The following is a 17,591-nucleotide window of genomic DNA, read 5'->3' on the forward strand; positions in this document are numbered from 1 at the left end:
AAAGTTATGACCAACTTAGATAGCATATTGAAAAGCAGAGACGTTACTTTGCCAACAAAGGTCCATCTAGTCAAGGCTGTGGCTTTTCTAGTGGTCATGTATGGATGTGAGAGTTGGACTGTGAAGCAAGCTGAGTGCCAAAGAATTGATGCTTTTGAACTGTGGTGTTGGAGAAGACTCTTGAGAGTCCCTTGGACTGCAAGGAGATCCAACCAGTCCATTCTAAAGGAGATCAGCCCTGGGTGTTCTTTGGAAGGAATGATGCTAAAGCTGAAACTCCAGTACTTTGGCCACCTCATGCGAAGAGTTGACTCATTGGAAAAGACAAGTCAATATCTCAAAGGAAACTTAGATAAGCTCTACTATATGGTCTCCACACTACTGCTTGATATATTGCCTAGTTTCCTTCATGTAAAGTATATTCCGATAATTGGTGAAATAGAGGTTAGGACAGTAATAATCTAGTCCTTCTTAAATATCAATATCCACTTACATCACAAATTTATTTGGGGCAAAGTCTTTATATCCAGTCCATAGTGCAAGATACTTTCCCTATAATCTGCATGTGCCTCTCAGTGTGGACAAATAAACACTAGAATAAGAATCCAAGGCCTAGATTATAGGACATAGGCTTTGAAATCAGCCAGAGTTGAGTTCAATTTCTGTCGTTTATACTCAGTAACTGAGTAAGTTAGGATATACAAGAGTAACAAATGACCTTCAAAGCTCACTGCCTTACAATATCATAGGTTAAATTTTTGCTTAGACCATATACTAGCCTCCAGGTCATTTCTCCATAAGACCCCAGCTAATCATTGACAATATTGCCAGTGATTCTAGCAAGCTGAAAAAGAGCATGGCAAAGTAGCACTAGCTTTTAAAAATTCAGCTTGGAAGAGACACATTTCATTAACTAGAGCAAATGCCATATCTATATTTGAGTTCAACAGGTCAAAGCGATATTGGAAGAAGCAGTGGATATTAATGAACAGGAATCAGGTTTACTAAAATACCTGTGTGGTCCTAGATTTGTCCGTTATTTTCTTAGTCTCAGTTGTTGTATCTAGAAAATTGAAAGTAATGAGACTGACCCAGAAGGTTTACAAAACATGGAGTGTCTGGCAAATGATGGTTACTCAGTACATATTGATCCCCCTTGTCCTTTCTTGGCTCTGCCTCTAAGTTTTTCAGGTAACTTTGCATAATCATTTAAGAGCTTTAATCTACTTCCTCACTGATTCAAAAAGTTATACACTAAATGATTTCCAAGCTTCAGACACTTTAGTGCTATTATCCTATGAATAACATATAGTGCCTTGATTGAAATGACAACCAGTGACTTTTAGAATGAATCTCCTTTGTAAAGGGAGTCAGGACTTCAAAGATAAGGACAATACTGAGAGGTTTCAGAGTACTTGTGATTTCTAGTTTACACTGTAGTCGGCCGAATAATGCCACCCACCCCCCGCCACACACTAAATATGTCATATTCTAATCCCTGGAAGCTCTGAATATCACCTTATAAAGCAAAAGGGGACTTGTAGATGTAGATTTTTAAACTTTACATAATTGTATTAGTTTTGCCAAATATCAAAATGAATCTGCCACAGGTATACGTGTGTTCCCCAGCAGCAGACGAATGGATAAGAAAGCTATGGTACATATACACAATGGAGTATTACTCAGCCATTAAAAAGAATACATTTGAATCAGTCCTAATGAGGTGGATGAAACTGGAGCCTATTATACAGAGTGAAGCAAGCCAGAAGGAAAAACACCAATACAGTATACTAACGCATATATATGGACTTTAGAAAGATGGTAACAATAACCCTATGTACGAGACAGCAAAAGAGACACTGATGTATAGAACAGTCTTATAGATGTGATTTAATTAAGGACTTTCATTTAGATGGGAAGATTATACTGGATTATCTGGATGGGTATGATATAATCAAAGATAGCTTATAAAAGGGAGGCAAGAAGAGTGCCCATCAGAGAAGGAGATATGATGACAGAAACAATAGATTACAGCGACCCGCTCAGGAGACAAATAATTTGAGCAGTGTCTAGAAGTTGCAAGAGTCAATGAAACAAATTATCTTCTGGAGATTCCAGACCTGCTGACACCTTGATTTTAGCACTTAAGACTCATTTCAGATTCATCCTCACAGGTATTTAAGAAAATAAATTTGTGATTTTTTAAGTCCCAAGTTTGTGGTAATCTGTTATAGCAATAATAAAAGATTAGCACATATGCTAAACTGAAGAAAATTATTCCTGAATTGGAAGATATTTGTATTACTTCAAATAGTTGAAATCTTACAAAATTTTTTTTTAATTTTTACAAAATTTAAATAGAAATACTTTATAAAAATTGTGTGTACTTAGTCCTGTCTGGCTCTCTGAAACCCCATGGACTGTAGCCTGCCAGGCTCCTCTCTCCATGGGATTTTCTCAGCAAGAATACTGGAGTGGGGTGCCATTTCCTTCTCCAGGGGATCTTCCTGACCCCAGGACTGAACCCACCTCTCCCGCATTCGCAGGCAGATTCTTCACCACTGTACCAAAAGCCCTTATGAAAAGTAGAGTTTGTATAAAAATTGAATTAAAATTTGTATATTTGTATAAAAATAGTAATCACTTCACTCTTTGAGCTTTTGCTTATATTTTTACATCATAGTTATATAATCGAGGTAGAAATAAAAGAAGCCAAGTTTAATCTCTAACTCAGTTTTAACCACGATCTTGTATAATTTGTTTAACCTTTGAGTTTCTTGTTTTCATCTTTCTATTTCCATGTTGATATTAACAAGTCAAACACTAGAAAACTCAAGATAAAGGGTACTGTTGTCACATTGCTAGGAGACTATGACTAAAAGAGTCATATATAAAATCAACAAGACCACAAAATATTTCACCTACCTGACCACAAACATCAAATCGCCTTCCAACTCCCACACTCCTGCTATTCTCCATCTCCTCCAAGAAGGAAGACATGTCCACAGCAATATATATTCCTAGCCTAACTGCTTAAAATGATTCCCATAAAATCTGCCCAGAAGTAGCAAGAAGGAGAGAGTATCTGTTTAAAATTCCATCTGCCCAAATGGTTATGTTTTCTTTTAAGCAACAGAGTCAATTTGTAAAATCTATATGTATTTAAATTTACCTAGGGGCTTCTCTGGTGGTCCAGTGGTTAAGACTTTGCCTTCCAACGCAGGAGGTATGGGTTTGATCTCCAGTCAGGGAGGTAAGATCCCATATGCCTCTTGACCAAGAAACCAGAACATAAACAACAGAAGCAATAGTATAACAAATTCAATAAAGACTTTAAAAATGGTCCACATTAAAAAAAAAACTTTAAAAATAAATAAATCAATGTTCATTTCGTCAAACAGTAAGCTGATCTAAGACATATTTTTTGAATAAAGGTTTTATTAAAACAACTATTTTAGAACTAAACAAATTGATTCACATGAATTTAATCAACATATTACTGCATTTATTGTCTACTGTTATTATAAAAAATTGCAAACTTAGTGACAGCACAATTTATTACCTTATAGGTCAATAGGTCAGAAGTCCAACAGGGATCTCTCAGGGTCAAAATCCAGGTACTGGCAGGGCTGTGATCCTTCTGGAGGTTTACAAAAGAATATGTTTCCTTGGCCTTTCCAACTTCCAGGGGTCTCCTACATTCATTGACTCATAGCATCTCTCCTCCATCTTCAAAGACAGCAGTACTACATCCCTCTGATCCATCTTCCATTGTCACATCTCTATCCATAGCTGGGAAATGGTTCTCCACTTTTAAGAACCTGTGTAATTACATTGGGTCTACCAGATATCCAGGAAATTTCTTTATCTCAAAGTCTTTACCTTTAATCACATCTGCAAAGTTGTTTTTGCTATATATGGTGACATAATAAGTTCCAGGAATTGGGGCATGGACATATGTAGAGGTCTTCAGTGAAGTGAAAAAAGTGAAGTCGCTCAGTCGTGTCCGACTCTTTGCGACCCCATGGACTGTTGCCTATCAGGCTCCTCCATCCATGGGATTTTCCAGGCAACAGTGCTCGAGTGGGTTGCCATTTCCTTCTCCAGGGAATCTTCCCGACCCAGGAATTGAACCTGGGTCTCCTGCATTTCAGGCAGATGCTTTACCATCTGAGCCACCAGGGAATACTGAAACACATACACATACACACACAAATTAGACTTGAACTCCATGGGAAACCGAGGTACCTAGAGATAGAATGGGCAAAACCCAACACATTTAACTAAATAAAAGGGCAGATATACCAGTTATTTTGTGTTACTTGATTGAATAAAACCAAATTTCCTACCAGAATTAGATGCACTTTAGTTTGTTATTTAGACAGTTATCTTCCTTTCTCAATACTTTACATCAAGGGTGGAACAAAAAACTTGGAGCAAGGAATGCTGTCAAATCTAATAGACAATCATTATGGATTGTAAATTTCCCTGTCTCAGGGATAATAGAAACAGGGCAGAAACAAGGTGAAAGGTCTCAGACATGTTACCATAAACAGACTCAAATGCCCAGAGCTTCATTCATTCCTTCAATTAATAAAGAACTGTTGTGTTGCTGAGAAGCTCCTGAGAAGTACTGTGCTAAGGTACCAGGAATAGAAAAGATGAGAAAGGCCGATAATGTCCTTGCCCGCATGTTTCTCGCAGTCTAACAAAAGAGGCAGATGTTAAAGAAATAATTTTCACAGGGTGAGGTCAAGGGCTGGACTCAATTATATGTGAAATCTCTAAGTGGATATCTAAAGCCATGAAAGTAAAGCATTTTCCTGATTGATCTGTTAAAAATGCCTACCTACTCTAATTTCAAGCACATTAGGGTGATTTGAAAAATGTTAACTGATGGTGGTGAAATTTGACTTCTTGCAGATTTATATGAGATTGATACTAGATTCATGTTAGAAGCGTAACTAAAACTCAGTAACTTTAGCCAAAAAGCATCAAATAATGTTAAATGTATGCCAACATGAAATTACTTTTATAGCATAGAATTTGTTATCATCACAGAGTATTTTAGCCAAGACTAATACTGGGCCTCGAGGTATGGAAAGAGTTCTCAGTTCTGTGGTATGCCATAGTTTGGGTCTTGTCCATCATGTGGCACACCACCAATTAGAATGACAGGCCATACTATAGCCAGCATAGCTAATCATGTCTTTACATTAAATCATAACCCTCTACTTTGCATTGGCAAGAGAAAATGAAGGAGCAAAAGAAAATATTGGGAAAGTTCATCTTGTACACAGAGACATTTTTACAATTCAAGCTACATTTTTAAAGGTTTAACACACAAGTCCTTTAATTTTACTCAAATACACGCTGGTAATAATTTTATTTATATCTCTGTTTCTGTCTTTTTCTGTCTCTAAACATATATATGTATTCATGTATATACAGATTATTTATAAAAATTTAAATGTAATTAAAATCATAATACACAATAGTTTGCAATTTTTTGTCATAGTCTCTTACTAATGGTGTGAATTATATTTTGGAAACATCACAAAATGACTAAAATAGTCAATTATTCAGATTTAACTGTAAATCATTTCATCTTTCCTTTATTTGTAGAAGTTAGAGTACTACCTTTTGTTATTATAAATAAGGTGCTAATGAACATTCCTTCACATAAATTTTTATGTGTGTCTCTTCTTTTATCTTTATGATAATTTCTGGAAATGTAATTATGGATCCAAGAGTATAAACATTTTATTACACATTAGACAGAATATTCTCCAGGAAGTTTATACCAATATGTATACTCTTCCCAGCCTATATTTCACATTTTTAACACAAAATTTTGCCAGTGGATTTCTTTTAATTGTTGTTCATTTTAAATCTTGCAGTTTAATGGGAGCTGTGAACACATAAATTCTAAGATGGTCCCAATGGTCCTTTCCCTTAGCTATTTCCACTGCTGCGTGATCCTCTCCCCTTGAGTTGGGCTGGATTCCTGATTTACTTCTATTCAATAGGATGTTGTAGAAGCAACAGGATGCCACTTCCAGAATTAGGTTTAATAAAGATGGTCGCTTCCATCTTAGACTTCCTCCCTGCCTTTCTCCCCCTCCCCTGTGGAAAGCTGCCAGTTGCGAGTAGCCCCATGAAAAAATGCACATGGCAAGGAACCGATACCTCTGGCCAACAGCCAGGGAGAGCCAGAGGTCGGCCAACAGTCACATGAGTGGAATTAAGATCTTCTGGTTGAACTAGAGAACTAGAGATGACTCCAGTTCAGATAATAACTGCATTGCAACTGTGTAAGAGAGTCTGAGCTAGAGGAACCAAACTACGCCTAGATTCCTCACCCACAGAAAATGCGTGTTATTTAAGCCACTAAGTTTTGGAGCAGTTGATTGAAAAGCACCAGATAACTAACACAAAAAGAAGTGTCATTTTATAATTATTTTAACATGAATGAGATGGAGCTTTCTCTTTTTCAAAATTAGTAATGTGTTTTTGTGTTTTATCTCTATTTTTGCCATTTTATTGTGGGGGCTTTTCCCTTTATTTTTGAGTTCTTTGTATTTTAGAATTCTACTTCATTTCCTGTCATATGTGTGTGCGTGTGTGTGATTGTGTACATATCCACGCACACATATGTATACACACAAATATATGTATACACACACGTACATGTGTTTGTGTGTGCATGCATGTTTGTGCTCAGTTGTGTCTGACTGTTTGTGACACCTTGGGCTATAGCCCGCCAGGCTCCTCTGTCCATGGGATTTCCCAGGCAAGATACTGGAGTAGGTTGCCATGCCCTTCTCCAGGGGATCTTCTCGACCCAGGGTTTGAACCCGTATCTCTTGCATCTCCTTCATTGGCAGGTGGTTTCTTTACTAGCTGAGCCACCCGGCAAGGAATATATATATATATATATAGCTAATGGTTTTCCAAGTGGCCTTTTATTATGCTTAGTGTGTTTGTGACGTAAATAATTTTTTAAACTATGGTCAAAACTAATTTTCAATAAGAGCATCATTTCTTTGCTTAAAAACTGTATGCTACTGCTACTTCAGTCGTGTCCGACTCTGTGCGACCCCATAGACGGCAGCCCACCAGGCTCCCTAGTCCCTACGATTCTCCAGGCAAGAATACCTGGAATGGGTTGCCATTTCCTTCTCCAATGCATGAAAGTGAAAAGTGAAAGTGAAGTCGCTCAGTCATGTCTGACTCTTTGCGACCCCATGGACTGCAGCCTACCAGGCTCCTCCATCCATGGGATTTTCCAGGCAAGAGTACTGGAGTGGGGTGCCATTGCCTTCTCCTTAAAAATCTGTATAATAAAGCCCTAATTGGTAATTAACTCTACACATCTTTTTTATATCCTGCCACTTAATGAATGACCTTATTATTTCTAATAATTTATCATCTAACCCTCTTTAGTCGGAGAAGGCAATGTCACCCCACTCCAGTACTCTTGCCTGGAAAATACCATGGACGGAGGAGCCTGGTGGGCTACAGTCCAAGGGGTCTCGAAGAGTCGGACACGACTAAGCAACTTCACTTTCACTTTTCACTTTCATGCACTGCAGAAGGAAATGGCAACCCACTCAACTGTTCTTGCCTGGAGAATCCCAGGGACGGGGGAGCCTGGTGGGCTGCCGTCTATGGGGTCGCACAGAGTCGGACACGACTGAAGCGACTTAGCAGCAGCAGCAGCAGCAGCAGCAACCCTCTTTAGTTTTCTAGAAATACAATCATATAACAATCATATAATCTGCTAATAATGATGGATTTTTATTCTTCCTGATAGTATAACTTTATAATTGCTTTTATGTTGTTTTCTTTTAAAGGTTTTTCAGAAAAAGTTAAATCATTAATAATAATAATGACCACATTTGTCCTTCATTATTTGGTTTAAGATAATGGGCATAGAGGATCACTTTGAAATGATTTATTTAATCATACCTGAGATATAAACAATTGTGAAGATAAACCTTAGAATTGACAAAATATAATAGGTAATATTTTATATTCATTAAGTTGCTTTACTTTCTATTCCTAATATACTAATAATTTCTATTTCTTTTACATATTAAATCAGTTGAGGCAATCATGTCATGGCTCTTCCTGGTCTCTGTAAAATGTACTGCTAAGTTACAACACTTGTATCAAGGCAAATATTCTGCACTCAGGTTGAAAACTGGTGACTGTTGTATCTAAATGTCTATTTCCTATCATAATAAAGTTCAATCTTCTCTCTTTTTGCATGAGAGGGAGGATTTAATTTTTTCATAAGGACAAATAATTATTTTAAAATGAGTCATTAAAAATCACATGGAATATTACTCAGCTTGTAAAAATAATGAAATAATGTCATTTGCAACAACATGGATGGATTTGCAGATTATCATAATAAGTAAAGTAAGTCAGACAGAGAAAATAAATATCCTATTACATCTCTTATACATGGAATCTAAAATGTAAGATACAAACAAAACTAATTACAAAATAGAAACAGATTCAGAGTCTTAGAGAATGGACTTATGGTTACCAGGGGGACTGTTGGAGACCAGGGATAGAAAGACTGGAAGTTTAGAATTGACAGATACACACTGCTGTATTTAAAATAAATAACCAACAGGGACCTACTGTATAGCACAGGGAACTTAGCTACATAATCTATAATAACCCAAATGGGAAAAAAAGTTGAAAAAAGAATATATACATGTATATGAGTAACTGAACTACTTTGCTGCACACCTGAAACTAACACAATAGTGTTAATCAACTCTACTCCAATATAAACTAAAAATGTTTAAAAAGAGGAAAAGAAGATAAATCTTTTCCTAAAGAAAGCTCAATACTGCATATTAATTCTACTCCAATGAACTGATAACTCCTTCACTCTCTCCCAAGAAATGATAAGGAAGACTGTGATGCCAACCATAATAGCCAAGGGCTGTCTCTGCCCTACAGACATTTGCTAACCAAAATATAATAGGGTTGATGTCATCCTGCCCATGTGATCTCATCCTCACCAGCTATTCCATCTTTCTTTCACAGTCGTGAGAGCTGTTGCTGGTGATCATAATGCCCAGACTATTTGCCCAGGTACTCCCACCTTCAAAGAACCACATCTGGACTCCCCAGCTGACCCTACTTTGAAGTCTTCCCAGGAATCATTATCTCTATGCAATTTCCTTTCTCTCAAAATGCCTTAAGTCCTTCAGCCAAAGAGTCAAGTCTTAGATGAACAGAATACCATAGACTGTCCAATAGGATTCAAGGCTTATAGCAACTTGGACTCAAGGAGGATTACTGTACAGAGACCTCAGAATTTGAGACTCAGAACTATCATGTGCTGTACTGTGCTAAGTCACTTCAGTAGTATCCAACTCTGTGTGACCCCTTGGATTGTAGCCCACCAGGTTCCTCTGTCCATGGGACTCTCCAGGCAAGAATACTGGATGGGTTGCCATGCCCTCCTCCAGGGAATCTTCCCGACCCAGTAATTGAAGTTGTGTCCCATGTCTCCTGCACTGAAAGGCGGATTCTTTACCACTAGCACCACCTGGGAAACCCCCAGAACTATCATGGTTCTGTTTTATTATGGACCTAACTATTCATTATACCTTTTTTTTCTCTTATGAGAAAATAGAAACTTGCTGACCATTTGAACACTGTCTAGTCATAAGTTTGATTGCTTGTATCAGTCTAGAAGTCGTTTTCTATTAATATTAGAGTGCACTAAACTGGGAGTCCTTTAAGCTCTGCTGATACTATGCACACAAACCCAAGCAAAAGCTGTCACTTCTTTCTGAACATCCACATTCTCATCTGACTTTACCTTCTGTAGTGTGCCTTAGTCTCTCTTTTCTATGAGACACTCCTAATAGACAATTACCTAGGGCTTGCCCAAGAAGCTGTTGTTCCAGAGCTATGAAGTAGGTAATTGTTGTCTTTAGTAACTCCAACCTCTCCTTTCCATAAGTTTTCTTCTCTCAGCTGTGTCCCTTATCTTCCTTTCCTTGTCTGGGAACCTAGTGAATGCATGTTCATCCTCTTTTCTTCCTTAGCAAATTCATTTATACTGAAATATATGTGAGAGACAAAAATTTTAAACATCTTGGGATATTTAGAATGAAATAGTATTTTAAAAATTGAAGGAAAAAATGAGTTCTGGTGACAATATGTCAGGAGGGCAAGATGTCCGAGTACACTGGCCATCAGGCCTACTATGTCAGCTACTCACCAGGTTAGGCTGGTTGTAGACATGTCTATAGGTGGTAGAGCACAATGACAACCTAATTCCCGAGGCCTATGGCACCCACAGGCAATTAAATAAGCACCAAGAGACATTCTTCTTTCTTTCTTTTCTTTTTCTTTTTTTCTTTTTGGTAGCCCCATGTGGCATGCGGGATCTTAGTTCTCTGACCAGAGATCCAGGCTGCATTCCCTGCACTGGAAGCATGGCGTCCTAACTGATAGAGTACCAGAGGACCAGGGACGTCTTTTTTTTTTTTTTTTAACTTTTACTTTCTTACTCTTCTTCTTCCATACAAGAGTACACACACATTTTCTTAAAGATGGAGAACTATATATTTTCCATCATTATCTCAAAGAAAACGACTGCTTTGTGTTCTTCCAAAATCAAGCATCAGTTCAGTTCAGTCGCTCAATCATGTCCAACTCTTTGTGACCCCATGGATTACAGCACTCACTCCAGGCTTCCCTGTCCATCACCAACTCCTGGAGCTTGTTCAAACTCATGTCCATTGAATCGGTCATGCCATCCAACCATCTCATCCTGTCATCCCCTTCTCCTCTTGCCTTCAATCTTGCCCAGCATCAGGGTCTTTTCCAATAAGTCAGTTCTTCACATCAGGTGGCCAAAGTATTGGTGTTTCAGCCTCAGCATCAGTCCTTCCAATGAGAATTCAGGATTAATTTCCTTGAAGATGGACTGGTTGGATCTCCTTGCTGTCCAAGGGACTCTCAAGAGTCTTCACCAACACCATAGTCCAAAAGCATCAGTTCTTTGCCACTCAGCTTTCTTAATGGTAAAACTCTCACATCCATACATAACTACTGGAAAAACTATAGCTTTGACTAGATGGACCTTTGTTGGCAAAGTAATGTCTCTGCATTTTAATATGCTGTCTAGGTTGGTCATAGCTTTTCTTCCAAGGAGCAAGCACCTTTTAATTTCAAGGCTGCAGTCACCATCTGCAGTGATTTTGGAGCCCAAAAAATAAAGTCTCTCACTGTTTCCATTGTTTTCCCATCTATTTGCCATGAAGTGAAATGAAGTGAATTATATAATTTTATATAACTATAAAAAATTATAAATATTTTAGAACTACAATTTATTGAAGGTTGTTCAATTTTGATATATATTTTTAATATAGAGAAGAATCTAGTACTCTGGCCAAACTCATCAATAAATTCTAAAATGAAAACTGTGATTTGAATACCTGATGAAAACCCACCTGGTTATTTATTCTGTTTACTAAGAAAGAGTAGTTATCAGGAAGCTAGTATACATTTCTCCAAAAGCACTATGTGACCCTTTCTTCTTACCCTTCAGTCTTTGCGGAAATGCCCCCTTCTCTGTGAGGTTATCTCTCACCTTTTCATCTTAAACTGTGATTCATCATGCCCCATTCCTAATCTTCTAATCACCCATTTTTCTTCATTGCACTTGCCACTCTTATACATCGTACATTTACTTTTTAATCTTATTTTATGTCTCAGCTCACAAAAATCTAACCTTCAGGAAGACAGGGAGTTTTTATTCAATGCCATGGTCAAGCCCAAAGACCACTGTTTGGCACTTCTCAGGCTGCTGATAAAACAATAGTTGCATTAATTAATGACATTAAATGGTTTGTAAAAACATGGAGCAAGTGAGTAAATGTGAGTGGTGAATACCCAACAAATGCTTATGATCTTTGGATATATATTGAAGTCATTAAAGTAACCAAAAAACATATCTGGTTCATTTATAGGATATTAGGTACATTGACAGGATATTTATATATATAACAAAGTACAGGCATCAGATGGAGTAAATTTAGATTTCAATGAAGGTTAAAAAATATATTGATATATTAGAGTGATTTTTATTAAAACATATTTAATAAAAATACACAAGCTAATCTTTTGGCACTTTGAGTACTCCAAGTGAGCTAAAAAAAGTTTTAAAAAAATCACCTTATTATCTTTTTACATTGTGTTATTTTCTTAACTATTTAACAACAATAAATGTGGTACCTTATACTTTTACACAGGAGAGAAATAAGCAACCATTATGAGTTATTAAATGTTCACTCAAACACTAAAATTTGTCATAAAATAGAGATGCATTTCAATTTAGGCAATAAATTTTCACATGATAATTGCAAAAATATTTTTATTCTATTTTCTGTAATCAAACCAATTTAGCTGTTAAGAAATTAAGTATATTAAATTTCTGAGGTTTACTGGGAGAAATAGATGAAACTACAAATATTTTTTCCTTTCAATTAAAAAAATGGCTGGATTTTGCATCATGTCTTAAAAGCCTTTTTGGATCTTATTACCCATATTTCAAAAAAAAATTCTTTTTTTTTTTTGCTCCACAGGAATATTTAGAAAAGCTTAACTTCATTTTCAAAATTCTTGATAAAAAACTAGTTCTATGAACAGTGTGAATTACCTTAAAGAATCACATTTAAAATAGAGTTTCTCCAGTGAAACAGCACGAAAACAAGCTCAATTACAAATATGCCCTTTGATTTTTATGTTAATAAGTGGCTGCATACTTTATACCAGCGTTTCAGCAGATTCCAAATCCATGCTTATTACAACCAAGAAGAGATGCCACAAAGGTCACAGGAAATATTTTTTCCATGCAGACCACTGGAAGGCATGTTAATGTGAAGCCCAGATATTGTGAAAGTATTATCCTCGGACGTGGAGCACGAGCCCAGGAGCGGCTGTTAGTTGTGGCAGGCTGCAGTCGTGCACAAGTGCTTACAGCTACAGTGACATGGTGCTAAGCGTGTTTTAAGACTAGTCCCAGTCGAGCGGCATCTTATCCAACCAGAAACAATCCCACAATCCAGCTCTTTTTAAGTGATCATCCTTGTATCATAACAGATTAAGGTTGCAGCTACTTTGGATTATGTTTAATCTAACCTTTATCCATTCACATCTTCACCTGAAACTTACAAGGACCAAGAGTCAATTGCCGGGGCATAATTCACAATGACACTGATCTTTCCTTCCTCACTCTAATTATCTGGATTAAGAATAACACTTTTGAGTAATTATTTTCACATTGGATAAACATTAAGCTTTCCTGGATTTATCTGAGCTTTTTCCTAACATGAAATAGATCCAACCAGGCTTATAAGAACATAACTGACAGCAGTGACAGCTTAATCAAGGCAACCCTAAACAACTAAAACAATAAGGAAATGTTTATTTCCCATTGTTTAGGATACTCAAGAATCAGAAACCTAACATATTTGGAGGCAAAAAGAATCCTACACATTCAATTGCAATGCTCTAACTTTTTTCTTTCCTTATAATGATTCAGTAATCCTCAAGTAAATTCAAACTCTGAAACACTGAGAGTTATACTTGTACATAAAATTGGCTATACTGATTACAGCCATGAAAAGTAAATATCTTTATTCATAGCCAATGCAATGTACTAAAAAGAAAAAACATGTTACAGTAAGATCACTGTGCTGAAATTATAATGAGTGAATCAAGTGCTTGCTGTATTATGTCTGATGGCTATTTTTGATCATTCTGAACCGTCCAAGATTGCACACAATCCCTAAAATTGCTTTCACAAACAAGCTAGAAAAATCTTCCAAGCTTGTCTTTGAAACTATCTAAGCTCATATACAATTACACACTAAAATCACATCACAAAACCCAATTACACTTTGGCTTTGCAGATCCACAGATAACCTCTTAAAGAGCAAACTCCCTCACTGTGTCGACCTCTGACCTCAAGCTCTTTTTCCAATCTTCAGTAGCAGGGCTGTATGTTTCTCAGCCTGGCCAAGGAGCCCAAACACTGAATGGTTAAAAAGGGCTACAGGACTTTTGAAGGGTGCCAAGTGTTCCATCTACCACCCAGTTCTAGATGAAGGTTAATATTGCTGATATTTTATTCTTGCTTTTAAACATCTTATATTACTGTTCCATCACTTGCAGATAACCAAATATTTTAAAGGAAGGAATTACTAAGTTCACTTCCCTTCTTTTTAATGATTTAATGATCCCTAGGTAATAATGTTATTTCACTTTAAAAAAAGAAAAAAGAGAGGTCATTGATTATTTTAATGGAAGTAGAAAAACACTTCATAAAAATAAAAAGATTCCAAACGAACTTAAAATTAAAAGCATGTATTTGTAGTGAGAAGAACAAAGAAGAGAGCTGGCTCTTAAAGCAGCATCTCTCCGAAGTCTATGATTACATGTTTGTCAATCCAAGTTTGGAACATAATCATGGAGTATATGATTTTTCATAGAATAGAGGACTCTAATTTCATACTAACTCTTCTCTACAATTTCTGAAGGAAACGACCCAAAAGGAAAAGATAAACAGCTGTTTATGGCATTTTCTATGAGTTAATAAATGACAATAAACTAAAGGGGGTAAATAAATCATCATCTAACGCCAAATGTGAGAGAAATCATTGCTGGCTCTTCTTCAGACTTTGTGTTGTTATGGCTTTAGTTGTCTGTTCTTTATCCCTTAAGTTTGCTCACCCACATAATAACAATCATAAGTTCAGGGTGTGTCAGAATTGCAATGACATTTGGAAGTCATCTACTGTAACTTCCAAGCCTTATCCTCCATAGAGTACAATGACGGACAAACGTCCTTTAAAAAGACTGTCCATATGACCTCAAGTCATACGTCAAGTGTGTATGAGTAGCTACGTCAAAGACACATTTTTGCAATTGTCTTCCTTGTCAAAAGCAATAATTCAGTTCTGAAGGTTGCACCCAAGATATGAACAACGTAAAACTGTCTTAATACATAACTCAGGCCCCTTGGAGACATTACCTTGACACACAGGATAGCCCTCTCTTCACTCCCTTGAAGGGTTTAGAATGAGTCAGGAAAATATTTAAGTCTGAAAAATGCAGTGAATTTTGAAAAATAATTGGGTAGAGGAATAATATGCTAGAAAACAAAGAATGGCACAGAATTAACATTGTAAAGATTCAATGAATATCCTTAGATGACTATAGACATCTTATGAAGGAGCACAAACATTTGAATTCAAATTTGAACAATGTAAGATAGGGGGACAATCTGAAGTTAAAGCCCTATTTTATTTTCCTAGAATGATATTATATCATTTCCATTTCAGAGGATTTTCCTTAAAATTAGAATGCATGGATATTTATTCCTCTATCCTGTCAAGTTAGCTAATTAACTGTATGAGACCAGGAACTATATTCGTAATGTTTAGTGAGCTCATTTATAGTAACTAGTCAAATGAATGAAACTCTGAGAGTACTCAAATACATGACAGTAATTTGCAATTCGACCGCCTCGTTCCAGTGGTCTGGATGCTGTGCTTTCACTGCTGAGAGCCCAGGTTCAATCTCTAGTTGGGAAACTAAGATCTTACAAGCTGTATGCAGTGTGACCTAAAGATTTTAAAATAATTTAAAAACAAAGAAAAAATGACCTACAGTAACTCTAATTACTAATGACCCAAAACACCATTTCCATAAGCTAAAATCATTGAGAATCCTTTCCATAATCCTCCATAGATCTTCTCTAATGGAGAAAAGAACTCTCTAGTAATTTTGCATTCCTAAAGACTTGTGATGGTGAAAGAGAAATAACCAAAGACATGAGATTATTGAAATCTGAAAAGACCCGGATATTATCCTGAATTGAAAATGTAATACAAAATTTTTCCAAGAAAAAAAAATAAATTAGGTGTTTGGTAGAAGAAAGTGTGAAATCTCTAACTGCTGACTGTGCTTTATAAACATTTACATTATCCTGGAGCTATTCATACTTACGGACTTCCTGAACACCATATAATTTTACCCATTGTTGTATAAGTTGCCTGCTTCATATAAGTGTTGTACAAGTCATGTAAAGTATGTGTTCTTGACAATCTGGACAATTCGTTCTGGATGGTGCTTAGAGGCTGAGGCTGCATGGCAGCCCCAGATGGCTTTCAGGTGAAGGATAGAAAAAGTGATATAATTGATTTGGTGCTAGTTGAGATGCCCTAAATGTTCAGTTTCAACTTTTACCTAATCCATCGATTCCACCTTTTTTATTTCTTTTTTTTTTTTTAAAGCAACCCCACCAGGGACTGGGGTTATTTGCCTAGCATTCTAAAAATGTCTCCGAAGTTTTGCTCTGGAAACAGCCCCCGCAGAACTTTTCTCTACTGTTAAATTGCTAAGGATGTTTGACATAGATGTTTAGAGTCTCTAGAAGATTTTATCAGGGTAGTCACCAAGTCCCTAAGTAACCTTCCAAAGTAGTGTTTTATGAATTGCTCTGGATCAACATTTTAGGTTGTTTCTAAAAACATGGGAAATCATTCCCAAAGAAAATTTTCAATTTGGTATTCAAGAGTTCATATATTCAGAGATATGGAAATAAGGACTAAATAAAGAGTTTATAAATGTAAACAGAGGAACTTAGGGCTATGAGGCTTGTTATGTTTTATTTAGTTCAACTTCATTTGCACATCATATGATTTGATTCGGTTGAATTTGGCTGACTTGGTTGTTTCTGTTGGTGTCATTGGTTTTGGAGAGGCAACATGAGGATGCAGAGAACAGGGAATTTATTTATTTTTGTTTTTGTATAGAACACTCAGTGCCTTGAGGATCTGGACCTCTAGGACAATAAAAAAATATAGATACACACACTTCTTCAAGACTTCAAACTAAAAAATGGAAGTATTTTAGAAGGGAGATGCATATAGACAATCAACATTATAGTTCAGGTAACAAATAGAAATTAGAGAGGTCAATGTAATTTCATGAAATAGTTGGGATCTTACTTAATTATGTACTGTTTAAATAATCATTAAATATACAACTTAAGTACTCTTTTTATGCTATAAAGTGTATAAAATGTATATCAATCACAAATGGGGAGACAAAATGCATATACAAATATCCAGTAGCCATGTTTTTTCATTAAAAGTAACAGTAAATGATATAAATTAAGTATTAAGGGACTTTGGGAGAGAATGATCATTCTCTGTAATAAAGCATGGAAAAATATTTTGAGCTGAATCTTCAGTTTCTTACCTTCTCTGTTTTTTTTTTTTTTAAGGCATTCTGTGAACCTATTGAAATTGTAAGTAAAATATGCAATCACTATTCTTAATCCTAATCATATTCTCAATGTTATAAATACTCCTCAGCCTATCAGGAATGTGTGTGACACTGAGCTTGGTATATTAATTTGATTGCTGATCGTTGCCACATATACATGTTCATACTATAGGGAAGCCAAATTTGCCAACACAAATGTCTCTTTGGTGTGTGTATTTTTTCTAGCTGGAAATAATCAGTGCCCAGAAAAC

At 36.3% G+C, this 17,591-nt stretch overlaps 1 non-coding gene across 1 annotated transcript; it reads right to left on the reverse strand.

The window, feature by feature from the left end:
- Positions 1 to 4,113: 4,113 nt before the first annotated feature.
- TRNAF-GAA (transfer RNA phenylalanine (anticodon GAA)) lies at positions 4,114 to 4,185 on the reverse strand. The gene has a single exon. It is a non-coding gene; the product is annotated as a tRNA-Phe (tRNA).
- Between the last annotated feature and the right edge of the window lie 13,406 nt (positions 4,186 to 17,591).

Source organism: Bos mutus, chromosome 6 (genome assembly GCF_027580195.1).
Source record: "Bos mutus isolate GX-2022 chromosome 6, NWIPB_WYAK_1.1, whole genome shotgun sequence".
In the NCBI taxonomy this organism is placed as follows: domain Eukaryota; kingdom Metazoa; phylum Chordata; class Mammalia; order Artiodactyla; family Bovidae; genus Bos; species Bos mutus.